Genomic DNA, 13876 nt, shown 5'->3' on the forward strand with positions numbered 1-13876 from the left:
AACCACACCCCTAGGAGTGTCTTTCTCCTCACGCCCCTCCCTCCTCTCTCTTGTTTAACCCATTGTTACCTCACTGGTACATTTCTTTTGTTTAATATGGAAGTTGACAGTTCTCCTGAGCCTATTCAGCTCAATGATGAAGGCGAAGCCTTTAAAAAGGACTTAAATGAATTTATTAATTCCTCTGTTGAGAATGCAGTGGAAGTGTCTATGAGACGTATGTCCAAAGGTATGGAATCTTCCATGTTAGGTCTCCTGTCCAAAGCTCTGGCCCAATCTGCGGGGGATAGCAGAAAAAGAAAGGTGGTTTCCTCTGCTTCTTTACATGCTTCTCATTCTGCGTCACTTTTGACTGGCGGGGTTTCCTTGCGCTTGACTGAGGACAAAGTGCCTCCCAGGCCTCCTGCTCAGGAGGGGACTCTAGGTTCCAAGGGCAAACGCAAACATAAACTGAAGCACGCAGAGTCACCAAAAAAGTTGGTTATATCCACCATTTTGGACACGGATGACGACATGAATGACGCAGATGACCTTCTTGATGTTTTTGATGTCTCTGACCCTCCCTCTCCTCCTTCCAAAAATTGTAAGTCCGATTATTTTACTTTTGACCCAGTATATGATTCCGAAGGAGTACCCATGTTCGACCCGGCTCTAATTCGCCATCCCAATTCCACTGAATGGTTGCCCTCCTCTCATGTGGGAGAATACATTGCGGCAAGGTTACGCCTTCCTTTAGATGCCTCGGTCAGATCCACCTTAAAGTCGGAGTGCCCCAAACCCTCTTTACCTGACAAAGTTACCTTGGTCCCTTCCATCCCCCAACCCTTACTTACCTTTTTCTCCAAATTCGGCAAGGACCCTCGCAAAGGGGTGGACAAGGCCTGGTCCACCTGCCAGGATAAATTGCTCGACATTGTGGGTCCCTTGGCACGCATCTTTGACATGGCCGAAACTGCTCGTTTAGACGGTTCCGAACTATCGGCAGAGGACGTCTCCATGTGGGTCCAACGTGCCTTTTGTTTGCTTGGCAATGCTAATGCTGCCATAACACACGAACATCGTAAAGGACTTTTAATTAAATTGGACCACAAATTGGCCAATTTAGCTCCCCAGGACCCCGGTGCTAAGGCCAATGGTCTTCTCTTCGGGGAGTCTTTAGTTAAGGATCTAAGCAGGTTTGTGTCTACCTTCGCTTCTTAGGACAAAGCTCAACAATCTATTAAGAAGGTTTTCTCCCACGGGTTTTTGGACGGGCAGGCAGAGGCAGGAGTCGCTCTTCCGGCCGTTTCTTCAACAACCAGGCTCCAGAGGTTCCTTCAATAACTCCGCCCAGGAATACAAGCTGCAGTTCTACCATCAGCGGGGTAGAGGTTCCAGGGGACGCGGCCAGAGAGGCTATCGCACCAACAACTCCAACCAACAAGGTATGTCCTTCTTCCCCTCCCCCGGTGGGAGGGCGCCTATCTCTGTTTCTCCAAAAATGGCAAACTATCACCTCAGACCCTTGGGTTCTAAACACTGTTCAAGGCTATCTTATAGAGCTTTATTCGCCGCCTATCCAAACTGCGTTTCCTCCACCGTTGGTTTTTTCAAACGACATGGCCGCTCTCATCTCCTCAGAGATTCAGACCCTTCTCCAAAAACAGGTCATTCAAATATTCCCGTTCGATCCTACAGGTTTCCTAAGTTCCATCTTTCTTGTTCAGAAAAAGAACAAAAAATTGCGTCCAGTGATCAATCTGAAATGGTTCAATCAGTTCGTGGTTTATCGCCACTTCAAGATGGAAACTATTTTACATCTAAGAGATACCCTTCGTCCACACTACTGGATGGTTCGTCTGGACTTACAGGACACTTATCTCTCTGTTCCTATTAATCCGTCCCATTCCAAGTTCCTCCAATTCCAGTGGTTAGGCATGACTTACCGCTTTACCTTTCTACCATTCGGCCTTTCCTCTGCTCCATGGTGCTTCACAAAACTCTTAAAACCAGTGGTAGCTTTCCTGCGCTCTCTTGGGATCAGAATGATCATTTATCTGGGCGACATTCTAATCATGAATACGGACAAACAGCTCCTACTCTCCCAGCTTGGCGTCACTCAGTCCCTGCTCTTGGATCTAGGTTTCTTACTCAATCGCGAAAAACCAATGTTTATTCCTTCTCAGAGCATTGAGTTCTTAGGCTTCCGGGTAGATTCCGTCGCAGCCTCCCTCTTTCTTCCCCAGTCAAAAGTCTCTTCAATCAAGGCAGAATTCTACCACGTCCTTCAGACTTCTCTCATTTCACTGAGGTCACTAGCAAGAATTGTCGGCCTCCTTTCGTCGTCCATTCAAGCCATCTTTCCGGGTCCCCTGCATTACCGGGCCCTTCAACGTCTAAAAATCAGGCATCTAAGCCAAGGTTTAGGTTACTCCGATTTTATCGCATTAGACCAAGAATCTCGCACAGAGCTTCAATGGTGGATAGACCATTTAGATTCATGGAACGGGCAAACTATTTTCGCTTCGGCCCCAGAACTTGTGTTAGAATACGATGCCAGCCTGTCGGGTTGGGGTGCCCGGTGTGGTCCAATATCGACTGGCGGTACATGGTCTCACGAGGAGTCGAGATTGCACATCAATTGTTTAGAGATGCTTGCAGGCTCCTTTGCAATCCAAACAGAGTTTCCTGTTCTATCCTCCTTCGCATGGACAATGTTTCTGCGGTCCGCTACATCAACCATCTCGGTGACAAAGTCCAAACCTCTTGCAGTATTGGCAAAGTGCCTTTGGGAGTATTACCTGTCAAATCAACTTTCATTGACAGTGGAATATCTGCCGGGAGATCTCAATTCCGTGGCAGACTGGCATTCTCGATTTCTTCGGGACTCCAGCGATTGGAGGCTTCTTCCATCCGTTTTCCAATCCCTTTCCCAAAAATGGGGCCCTTTCTTTATCGACCTCTTCGCTTCTCGCCTCAACTCTCAGTTGCCCCGCTTCTTCAGCTGCCGTCCAGATCTTTCAGCCCTGGCTACAGATGCTTTCCTTCAAGATTGGTCTCGTCACCTCAACTATGCTTTTCCCCCCTTCATCATGATCAACAGAGTTCTTTCCCAAGTATGCCGTCAGTCAACCTCCCTGGTCTTGGTAGTCCCATTCTGGCAATCTCAGATTTGGTTTCCGTCCCTGCTGGAGATGACGGTGGACTTCCCGGTTCTTCTCCCGTTCTGCGAGGACTTGCTTCTGAATCCTCAGGGCTCGCAACACGATCTCATTCTCAACAATTCCCTGGTCCTTTCGGCCTGGAAAGTTTCCAGCCTTTCTCTCCTGACATACACATTTCACAAGAGGCTTCTCTCTTTATCAGCAAAGCCTGGGCCCACGGGACCTCAAAAGCTTACAAATCCGCTTGGTCTCTTTGGGCAAGCTGGTGTCTGGAACGGCATATCGATCCCCTTTCAGCCCCTCTGAATTTTGTGGTCAATTTCTTGGCCTCCGAAGCTAGTGCAGGTAAGTCTTACAGAACGGTAAACTTGTATAGGTCTGCCATTTCTCTTAATCATTCTCCCATCGACGGCAAGCCAGTTGGCGCCCATCCTTTAATCTGTCATCTTCTGAAAGGAGTTCGTTGTTCCAAACCTCCGTTGGCTAAGTATTCTAGTTTATGGGATGTTTCTGTTGTTCTTAAACTGTTTTCTGATTGGCCAGACAATGATGCACTTTCTCAAAAAATTTTATCCGCTAAACTTACCATGCTTTTGTGCCTGGTTTCCATTAAACGGGTTTCTGATGTTAACGCTTTGGATATTTCTTCTCGTCAGTTTTCCCCTACCGGAGTTCTGTTTCAGGTCCATAGACGAACTAAAACGAATTGAAATTCAGTGTTTTACCCTTATTTTCCCTCTCATCCTAAATGATGTGTAGGCCAATTTTTAAAAATGTATGAACAAAGGACTTCTGATCTCAGAGCGCCCTCTCATTCCCAACTCCTTATCTCTTTCCGCAAACCCCATCTCCCTGTCTCCTCCGCTACCCTGGCCCGCTGGGTGCGTTGGGTTATGTCCCTTGCGAGCATTGATGTCTCTGTTTTTGGAGCCCACTCCACAAGGGGGACCATGGCTTCTAAAGCCTTTTGGGCAGGCTCTCGTCTAGAGGACATTCTGAGATCAGCGGACTGGACCAACGACAATGTTTTTCGGATGTTTTATTGCAAGCCTATTGATACTGTAGCTACCTTGGTAGTAGATATGCTTTGAACAAGCATAATAGGAGCCTCCGGTCTTGCCATAAAATGTAGATTTTCCTAGTTATTATGACGGAAAGTCTTAATTTTATTAAAGACACGGAGGCGAGTATTATCCCACCTCTTCACTACTAACATGTGTTTCTCCCTCCCTTCAGCGAATCCGGCTTTGCCGCCTGCATCTTCGTGATGGTCCGATTCCTCAACAGAGATGGTTTTCTCCTTCCCGAATCATCCTTCCTTCCGGTTTGGACCTGTCCTCTGCAACTCCTACAGTTCGTTCCTCCTGGATGGATCTTGCGCAACAAGTTTGTTCCTGGACTTTCGCTATTTCTATTGTTCTTTCGATTGCTCCTTTGTTTTATGACTTTATCTGATCTGCTCGTCAGCGAAAAGAGGAAGCTCCGCCATCAGATGTGACGTTTTATTAGTGGTTCCTTGATGATTGGTTATTCGGTCTCGTTTTTCCTGAGTTCCCATTGGCCAGCCTTCTCGCTTGGACCCCTGGGAACTGTAGTGTTTCACTTATCTTGGCTGCTGTATAATAATAAAGCAAGATAAGAAAGCATAATACTCGCCTCCGTGTTTTTAATAAAATTAAGACTTTCCGTCATAATAACTAGGAAAATCTACATTTCCTACTGCTAACTCGCCTTATCCCATGTTTTGTGGTCTTATCGCAGATGCGGCTGGTCGTTGAGAATGTTGGGGTGTGGTGTTGTCACTGCTTTTTGCTTAGGAACGCCTACTCTGCATCTCATTAGCGATTGTTGCCGCGGTCATCTGTGGCGATGTTTTTTGAGGGCGCTATCGTAGGAAATTTGGTGGTATGGGCTGTTTGCACCAGCTTGTGAATGGGGCGGTAATTTTATTGCCACTTTGGCTGCGATAAAGTGCTGATAACTCGGCAATAGCTCCTTGAGAATATGCCCCCTTTCGTACTTAACTGTCAAACTTATTTTTACCATGCTTTGTAATTATGCACTTCATTATCAGCCTTAGCCGGTGCCAATTCCATACATGGCCTCGAGATGTCGCTGTGCTACACCCGAAATGTAATGTCCCGAAAGCCCATGCCTCGGAACGCCAGGCGACCTGCACACAATAGACAGCTCCAGGTATCACCAGCAGTGAAACATACAATTAGAGGTTTTATACAAAACTCACCGTTTGGGTGTTACTGCTCATACTGTCACCATACGCCCCATAATGCAATCAAGCGCTGTCACCCATCTTCTTTATTTTGTTGATAATTTCCTCCTCGCGCAAATCACAGTGAATGAATGACTGGAATTCTATGTCAGGACAGGAGGCTCCGATTATGCTTTCTCATTTCTTTACTAGAAATGCTCAGCAGCCAATAAAACACAGTATAAGAAAAAAAAACTACAATACCCATGAACACCAGGGTATGACGTATAACCATAGAGTCCACAGTGTATATAAGGCAATATGGCAAGCACAACATCCTCTTTCTTTGCTGCTCCGCAGCCAGTTAAGTGCTTTTGACATTATTTATTGCATTTATTGTGACTTTTTTGCAGCTTTGTTCCTATTGCTCTTACGCTGCCACGCTTTTATGTTTCAGCGCGCATTGTTGTCATGGTTACGCTGTTTATTCTATCAGCGCTGTTGTTTTAAACCTTCGCTCGCCGCGCGTGTCAGTCAGGTGCGGGGAGCGTGTGGTTCACCTCCCGTTACCGGGCGCCTTGCGCCTGCGTTTAAACTGTTGTGGAGAGGGAGACAGGGGCTCGGAGACGGATGTATGACGTTACAACGCACACTATTACAACGCATGCACTTACAACGCATTTTTTACAACGCATAATCCATTACAACGCATGACATTACAACGCATGACACTACAACGCATTTTTAAAAAATACCTTTACAACGCACTACCATTACAACGCATACTACCTTTACAACGCATACCATTACAACGCATAATATTAAATTACATTTAAGGTAAGTATTAGATAGTATAGGGGTAAAAATTACTATTCTAACTCCAGGGGGTGCAACAGTAGGGTAAGTGTTGGATAGTGTAGGGGTAAAAATTACTATTCTAACTCCAGGGGGTGCAACAGTAGGGTAAGTGTTGGATAGTGTAGGGGTAAAAATTACTATTCTAACTCCAGGGGGTGCAACAGTAGGGAAAGTGTTGGATAGTGTAGGGGTAAAAATTACTATTCTAACTCCAGGGGGTGCATCAGTAGGGTAAGTGTTGGATAGTATAGGGGTAAAAATTACTATTCTAACTCCAGGGGGTGCATCAGTAGGGTAAGTGTTGGATAGTATAGGGGTAAAAATTACTATTCTAACTCCAGGGGGTGCATCAGTAGGGTAAGTGTTGGATAGTATAGGGGTAAAAATTACTATTCTAACTCCAGGGGGTGCATCAGTAGGGTAAGTGTTGGATAGTATAGGGGTAAAAATTACTATTCTAACTCCAGGGGGTGCATCAGTAGGGTAAGTGTTGGATAGTATAGGGGTAAAAATTACTATTCTAACTCCAGGGGGTGCATCAGTAGTGTAAGTGTTGGATAGTATAGGGGTAAAAATTACTATTCTAACTCCAGGGGGTGCATCAATAGTGTAAGTGTTGGATAGTATAGGGGTAAAAATTACTATTCTAACTCCAGGGGGTGCATCAGTAGGGTAAGTGTTGGATAGTATAATGTAATATTATGCGTTGTAATGGTATGCGTTGTAATGGTAGTATGCGTTGTAATGGAATGCGTTGTAAAGGTAGTTTTTAAAAATGCGTTGTAGTATCCTGCGTTGTAATATCATGCGTTGTAATGGATTATGCGTTGTAAAAAATGCGTTGTAATGGTAGTGCGTTGTAAAAGTTGCGTTGTAAAGGTTGTTCCCCCTCGGAGACTCGCGCTGGTGCTGCGAGTGCTCCGTTTTTGAAGATACTGGCGCGGCGGCCATATTTGTTGATGACAACAGGTGTTTCTCGCATGTCAGAACGGTCGCTACGCGCCGAGAGCCCACAGCTTCAGTATTTCCCCCTATTTACGCCCATTTTGCTATTTTAAAGGTTTGGGCTGTATAATTATGCATAGGCTTTGCCTAGAGTGCTAGTTTTTTGTTTACAGCAAGCCCTCCCTCCACATTTGAATTTTATTTACTTGAAGTGTTTAGTTTTATCTACACTTCGGCTTGCTGTGGGGTTTTTTCACTCCCCCTTGCATTGTGCCTTTGGCCACTATTGATTTGTTTATTGTGGGCTTTGACTACTGTTACACTTTGTGTCAGCATGGCAGAATATTATGACGAGGATGAGTATTATTATGAGGAGGATCCTTCTGGCTCTTTGGAGCAGGACTTGGTGGAAGCTCTTGATCAAGGGGTGCAGCACTCCGTGAATAAGGCGCTTGTGCGCGCCATAAATCCTCTGAAGCGACATTTGTCTCTGTATGCACAGCAACAGGGTTGGTTACCGTCCCGTGCGTCAAAGTCCCCTGTCAATCCTCACAAGGCTGATTTTCAGAGGTTGGCTAAGACGCTGTCTTTGGACACGTCTTCTATTACAGGGGCGGCTGGGACTTCTTTTTCATCCTCCCATGATCCTGACGGTGATGATGCACATTCCTCCTCGTCTGAATTTGAACCACCTCCTCGGAAAAGGGCTCGCAAAGAGCATTTTGTTGACGCTCCTTCCACTCCTCCCATTCTTACATTTGAACCTTCGGAGATTATGCATCCCCATTCCACTTCCTGGCTACCTTCACCAGCGGTGGCGGATTACGTCCAATCCCACATTCGCCAACCTTTTCCTCAAGATGCCCGAGCACGTATGAGATCTGAATGTCCCCGTCCTGATCTGGCAGATCATTTGGCCGACACTCCGGAGGTTGATCCTACCATGGTCACCTACCTGAAGAAGTATGCACGGGACCCTAAAAAAGGTTTGGATAGATCTTGGCGGTCCTGCCAGGATAAATTATTAGATTTATTGGGCCCACTCACAAAAATGTTAGATTTGGGTGTTCTGGCTAAAGAATCATCGGCTCTTGTCAACCCGGATGAACTCATTCAATGGGCTCAGAGAGCCATATGTCAATTGGGTAATGCCAATTGTGCGCTTTCATGCGAAAGACGCCGCTCCATCCTTCTTCGCCTGGACCCCAGGCTAGCGGAGCTCTCCTCTTCTGAGGCCGGTCCCTTGGCTCAGGGGCTTTTATTTGGACAACCATTCCTCAAAGAACTTTCTAGTTTTGTGGCCACTTTCAGTGGCCTTGACAAAGCCCAGGCCTCGCTGAGGCGGGCGTTTCGGCCGGTTTTTGCTAAGGCCGGACGTCTTAGGGGACGTTCGTTCGGCCGCGGATCCCAGCAAAATTCTCAACGAGGATTTCAGTCCCACAGTGGCGGTGGACAAGATCCCGGCTTCTCCACCCGCTCAAACTTCTATCCCTCCCGCAAGGGAAGGGGACAATTCCGGAAGGGTCGCTTCGGAGGACAGCAAGGAGGTCATCACGACTCCAATACTTCAGGTGAGAGTGATTCCTTTTTCCGATGTGGTTTTGGGGGGAAGGCTCCAGTTTTTTCTACACAATTGGCAACTAATCTCCAGCGATGCTTGGATTCTCGAAACTGTTCAGGGCTACAAAATAGAATTTTATCAGCCCGTGCCTCAACCTCTCCTTCCTACCCCGTTGATCTTTTCTCTTCAGGATCAGGAGATCATCTCATCGGAGATCGTTTCTCTTCTCGCGAAAGGGGCTATTCTTCAAACTACCCGCCATCCCAGAGGGTTTGTAAGTTCGGTGTTTCTAGTTCCGAAACGAGGGGGCGGTTCCCGCCTCGTCCTCAATCTAAAGGAGTTCAACGGCGGAGTAGTTTACCGACATTTCAAGATGGAAGGGATCCATCTTTTGCGAGATCTTCTCCGAGCAGGAGATTGGATGGTTCGTCTCGATCTCAAAGACGCCTATCTGTCAGTCCCAATCTTCAAGCCTCATCGGCGTTTTCTTCAGTTCCAGTGGCAAGGGAACTGGTTCAAATACCAGGTCCTTCCGTTCGGCCTCTCGTCGGCCCCGTGGTGCTTCACGAAACTTCTGAAGCCAGTGGTGGAACACTTACGCGCGCGGGGTCTCCGCATGATTGTGTATCTGGACGACATTCTGATCATGGCGGATTGTCCTCACAAATTGATCCTTCATCTCGATTGGACGATCGATCTTCTCCAATCATTAGGGTTTCTGGTGAATCCTCAGAAATCTGTCCTCCTTCCTTCACAGGTGATGGAGTTTCTAGGTTTCCAGGTCAATTCACTCACCTGTCAACTTCTGTTGCCCTCTCAGAAGATTCGTTATATCAAACGAGAGTTGGTGTCGATTATCTCCAAACGGATTGTGTCATTGAGATCTATAGCTCGTGTAGTCGGTCTATTAGCGTCCTCAATTCAGGCGATCTTTCCAGGTCCTCTGCATTACAGGGCATTACAACGGTTGAAGATCCGTCATCTTCAGCAGGGTCTTCGCTATTCTGATCAGATTCCTCTGTCAGACGAGGCGAGATGCGAGATGCAGTGGTGGCTGGACCACATGGAGGCCTGGAATGGTCGAGCCCTGTTCGGTTCCTCTCCGGAGATAGTGATAGAGTCAGATGCCAGTCGGTGGGGCTGGGGAGCCCGGTGCGGTCCGATTTCAACGGGGGGTCGTTGGTCCCCGCAGGAGTTGTCTCTTCACATCAATTGTCTGGAACTCCTGGCGGGTTCCTTTGCGATTCTTTGTTTCACGCCTCTTCAGGCCAATTGTTGCATTCTTCTCCGCATGGACAATGTGTCCGCGGTTCGTTATGTCAACAAGTTGGGCGGCACGAGGTCCAAACTCTTAGCGGAGATCGCCAAAGATTTTTGGCATTATTGTCTGCAAAGGAAGATCACTGTTATTGCAGAATATCTTCCGGGCCGCAACAATCTGATTGCGGATTGGCATTCACGTCACCTTCGGGATTTCAGCGATTGGAGACTTCATCCCCGCATCTTTCGTTCCCTCAGTCGGTTTTGGGGGCAGAGTCACATAGATCTCTTTGCCTCTCGCCTCAACGCGCAACTTCCCCGATTCTTCAGTTGGAGACCGGATCCGGAGGCTCTGGCCACTGACGCATTTCTCCAGACCTGGCCTGCCCTGCTGTGCTATGCTTTTCCTCCGTTCATGATGATTCCGAGAGTCCTGGCTCGAACAAAGCGATTTCAATCAGAGCTGATTCTGATTGCTCCTCTGTGGAGGGCTCAGGCTTGGTTCCCAGTTCTTCTGGAAATGTCTTGTGCGGTGCCGATCCTTCTTCCCCAGAAGTGGAATCTGCTGCTGGACCCTCTAGGGAATCCGCATCCCCTAATCCAGTCAGGCTCTCTCCGTCTTCTGGCTTGGCGACTTTCGGGGACCGTTGGTCGGTCCCAGGCCTTTCAAGCGACGCTTGCAAATTTATCAGTGAATCTTGGGCACCCAACACTCACAAACGCTACGCAGGTTCTTGGAAACGATGGTGTGATTGGTGTGTTCAACGGGAAGCTGATCCCGCTACAGCGGATGTCTCTCTAATTATTAATTTTTTAGCGTCTCTTGCCTCTTCAGGCTTAGCTTATCGGACCGTTAACAACTTCCGTTCTGCCATTTCGGCAGGCCATTCTCCTCTTGACGGTAAACCTGCTGGGGAGCACCCTTTGATTACTAAATTGCTCAAGGGCATTCGCCTAACGACTCCCCCTTGTCCTAAATATTCTTCTTTATGGGATGTTTCCATTGTCTTGAATTTTTTGGACGCCTGGCCTTCCAACTCTTTGCTTTCCCGCAAACAGCTGTCAGCCAAACTGACCATGTTACTTTGCCTTGTCTCTTGCAGACGAGTCTCTGATGTTCGGGCCTTAGATTTGGCTGGTCGTTGTTTTACCCCTGAGGGTGTCACTTTTCGAATTTCTCGTCGTACCAAGACGAATACTTCATTGATATCCTATCCTTCTTTTCCTCTCCGTCCCAATCTTTGTGTGGTCCAATGTCTCAAAGATTATGAGGTAAGTACTGCTTCTTTACGTTCTGATTTACAGGGTCAATTGTTGATTGCTTTGCAGAAACCCTTTCGTCCTGTTACCCCGGCTACTTTAGCTCGTTGGGTGCGCTGGCTTATGTCAGAAGCAGGCATTGATGTGTCTATTTTTGGGGCTCATTCTGCACGAGGAGCTATGGCTTCTAAAGCTTTTTCCTTGGGTGTGACTTTGTCTGACATTATGAAGGCCGCAGATTGGTCTTCTGATTCCATGTTTAAGGCTTTTTATTATAAACCTATTGATCATGTTGCGTCAGTTGTGGTGGATAAGCTTTGAACAAGCATAATCGGAGCCTCCTGTCCTGACATAGAATTAAAAATTTGCTAACATTCGTGACAAGAATTTTCAATTCTATTAAGGACAAGGAGGCGAGGATTATCCCACCCATTATGTTATCATGTATTAATTTGCATTTATACAGATGTTTGCATATGTATTATGTATCTTCTGCTGTTATATTGTTCTCTGATATTTCCCCCCCCCCCCCCCCTTGTTACATTTTTTCTTATATTGGATGTATTTTACGGCAGTTTGTCTCTTTTCAGGTTCTGACCCGAAGTGACAATTTTACTGCATCTTTTGGTTTCATCTGCATCCGATGGCGTGTGGCTACCAGAGTCCTGTCGCCCTCCAGTGCTGTGCGTTCTGCCTTACAGACTCCTGCGGCCTCTGATGGTGGTCCCTCCTGTTGGTCGTTATGACTCTTCATCTGTTTTTTCTTCTATTGGAACTGTTCTCCTCACCAAAGAAAGAGGATGTTGTGCTTGCCATATTGCCTTATATACACTGTGGACTCTATGGTTATACGTCATACCCTGGTGTTCATGGGTATTGTAGTTTTTTTTTCTTATACTGTGTTTTATTGGCTGCTGAGCATTTCTAGTAAAGAAATGAGAAAGCATAATCCTCGCCTCCTTGTCCTTAATAGAATTGAAAATTCTTGTCACGAATGTTAGCAATTTTTTAATTCTTCCTTTTGCATCAACATAAGTTTGTTAAATTTCAATTTCATTTTCGTTTGTACGGCAAGAGGAAGGTTCGTCTTAAATGTAACTTGGAGATATAAAGAAAACACATTTGCACCTGAAGTTCAGGTATGGTAAAGAAAATAACCCCGTCCCTGGGTGGGCTTGAACCACCAACCTTTCGGTTAACAGCCGAACGCGCTAACCGATTGCGCCACAGAGACTGTTGCCACTGGAGCTTTTCGATCACTGTTTTAATCTACACCACAGCATGTTTTCCCGTCTGTATATGAATTGTTGTAACGTTGAAGTCATATATTAGATTATTTTAGCTACACCACAAACGTTACACGATGGAATGTATATGACCTAGTCTTCAAGTTGAGCACAGGGGGTTATTTGGGTGGGGGGGAGGGGGGAGCATTTTTGGATTTAAGTGAGTTATTGTTAACCTGCGTTAGTTGCCAGTAAAGCAGGTTCGGCACAGTTTGTTTGTTGGCTTTGTCATTGCAGCTTTCAATTCGAGGCGTAATTGGACTTCAATTGATATTATGAGGGTGACGCGACCTCTCACAGGTGTGGTCTCATGAATGTCAGATGTTGAGATCTCAGGCCCTGGTCTGTCTCTTTTGCCTCATAGATACCTTGCAGTAATGGCATAATTTCAGACATTTCATGCAATAATGCATAATGTGAAATGCCAGAAAGTATGTGAGATCATGCTGGCATGATAAAAAATGTCCCCAAGCCTACTCAATTTACCACATCATTTATTGAGGATGGTGAAATTTTGGTAGGTTTGATGCAACCAGGAGACAGGCAGTTAATCAGATATTTCAAAGTCCAGAAACTGAGGAAATTAAACTCTAAGTCTGTGTCCGCATCGTGGGTGATGCTGATGTGTCATTTGAGCAAAGTCAAGGTTATCCATGGCATCAACGACTTGTTGGGCATAAGCGATACAGGATCCATCTTCCCAGGTGTGCATGTGGCTCATGAAGGATAAAATCTTGGAGCCTGACACTAACCATTGCTACAAACCCATAAGCGTTTCAAGAAATGATGTGTGGATATTTTTAGTAGAGCGAAAGAGGGTGCGTGCCATGTGAATTAACATTTCTCATAGGTTCTCATCGTTCTAGCTGTTCCAGGAAAAAAACTTTATTTTTCCAATCTCTGGCACAAACTAGTGCTGGTAAATGAATGTTGTCCCATGGTAAGTTTTCCAGGTGTGCTGGGCCCGAATTATGTCCATGCACGTATAGCTTCCAGGATCAAATGGCCAGGACCATTACAATTGTAAGCTCCTGCCTGGATCAATGTACAGATTACAGTCTCTTAGCCAATACTGCTAAGTTTCAGAGACAATAATGAAGTCAAATAATGACATGGAAAAACAAAAAATGATAGCTGAGATGATTGAATTAATGTCGGCCACTGGTAATTCCACGTTTTATCGCTCACTGCATCCCTCCAAGGATGGACCCAAACTTCGGTACCCGGCCTTGGTCCTGCTCCATCAGGAACAATCCAGACCAGAGGACCAAGTCTCCACCCTCTGAAACGTTCACAAACATCAGGGTTTGGTTTCAGCCTTGTTGGGACTCATGAATGAGGTGCAGCTTTAGTC

General features: G+C 46.3%; 1 non-coding gene across 1 annotated transcript; it reads right to left on the minus strand.

The window, feature by feature from the left end:
- Positions 1-12396: 12396 nt before the first annotated feature.
- On the minus strand, positions 12397-12470 carry TRNAN-GUU (transfer RNA asparagine (anticodon GUU)). The gene has a single exon. It is a non-coding gene; the product is annotated as a tRNA-Asn (tRNA).
- Between the last annotated feature and the right edge of the window lie 1406 nt (positions 12471-13876).

Source organism: Triturus cristatus, chromosome 12, assembly GCF_964204655.1.
Source record: "Triturus cristatus chromosome 12, aTriCri1.1, whole genome shotgun sequence".
Taxonomy (NCBI): Eukaryota; Metazoa; Chordata; class Amphibia; order Caudata; family Salamandridae; genus Triturus; species Triturus cristatus.